The sequence below is a fragment of the Saprolegnia parasitica genome (assembly GCF_000151545.1).
Source record: "Saprolegnia parasitica CBS 223.65 unplaced genomic scaffold supercont2.81, whole genome shotgun sequence".
Taxonomy (NCBI): domain Eukaryota; phylum Oomycota; class Saprolegniomycetes; order Saprolegniales; family Saprolegniaceae; genus Saprolegnia; species Saprolegnia parasitica.
Window position 1 is genome coordinate 194,201 of NW_012156475.1, and position 1,490 is coordinate 195,690.

Genomic DNA, 1,490 nt, shown 5'->3' on the forward strand with positions numbered 1-1,490 from the left:
CGGGCGCAGCGCGTCGGCGCACTCGAGAAATGCGTTGTGCCACAGCGGTTGGTCGTGCGGTGTCGGGACCGTTGGCGTGTTGCGCCGTCACAGTAAACCGTGTGCCGTGACTCCATCTTTCAGCAGAAAGCGCCATCGAGGTGAAATGCGAGCCAAGCGAAGGACGGCCTGCACCACTGGGCGCTTCTGGTCGCCGAGCAGCAAGTCCTGGAGGTCGCCCCACGCCGCATACGCGAGCGAGACGAGCGTCCAAAAGATCCACGCCGGGCAATCCTCGGGGAGCTGTTGCGCTGCTTGCGCGAAGCATCCTGGCCCTGTGTCGCGCGGTCCAGAAGGGCAGTGCGCGCACGAGACCCAGGCCGGCAAGACGACGAGGCGAGAAGGCAAGGTCAGCACGGAAGTGGCGTACTCTGTACTCCGGCGCGCGATCGGCTCGTTGCGCAGGAATTGAAGCATCATGCGGTCGATGAGCTCTCTCAGGGCGTCACCCACGCACAAGTACACGTTGTTGTTGTTGCACCGACCGGGGACTTTGAAATATCCGACTTGTCAAGTTTCGAGCGACGTATGTGCAATGCATAGTGCGCTCGATGAGCTCTGATCGATGAACACGCCGTTGCTTTTAACAAATTATCATTCCTGTGGTTTGAAATTGCTTGATGAGGACGCGCGTTATCAACTCCAACGTGTAAACCACGCTACATGTATTAGAGGGCTGATCGGACCGTACTCGCTGGCGGTACATACTTGTGCCACGCGACCACGACCGATTGGATCGTTTTCCAGCCAAGCAGGTAAGAAATGACGTTTCTTAGAGTTGGAAAAGGGATCGATTTACAACAGTTGTCGGCGGCATCTCCCAAGCAGGACCTGATGCAGACGACCGCGCCATCGCGAGACAAATCAGCCCGCCGATTCTGCTTGCCATTACTCGTTTCTATTGGAACCAGCAGCTTTCGATTCACATGCGGCTTGCGGCTGCCAGTTTCGTGGCTGCAGTTTGGCTTCAATCAAACGCGATCCTAGGCGGTGGTGGACCTGCGTGGAGAACTGACGCGCCAATCCACTCCGCCATCTGATTGGCCGAGCCGTACCCAATCAGCTGCCCATCGCATTTCACAAACTCCTTCACATTGCCCATGCGGCCAAGTCAGCCTCTCCTCTCGATCGACCCGCAGACCAAGACCATCGACACCAGCACCGGCCTCTTGCTGCTTCGAGACCTTTTCTGCTGGCCCTTCCAATGGCTCACCTACGCCACGCTTCTCTACGCTTCCGCCCACGTTCTCTTGACGCTCATCGCGTATCTCGCCGTCGTCCCCCGTCGTCCTTCTCGCACTCTGTCTTGTGCCGTACGCTGTGCTGCGCAGCCTCGCATGCGTGGCCATCCAGCGCTCGGGCCGTCTATTGTACCCGTGGCGCGTCTTGTACGCGTGCACGCGCCCGCTGGTCGTCGCCGACGTGAGGCTCCACAACCAGTTTGCACCGAG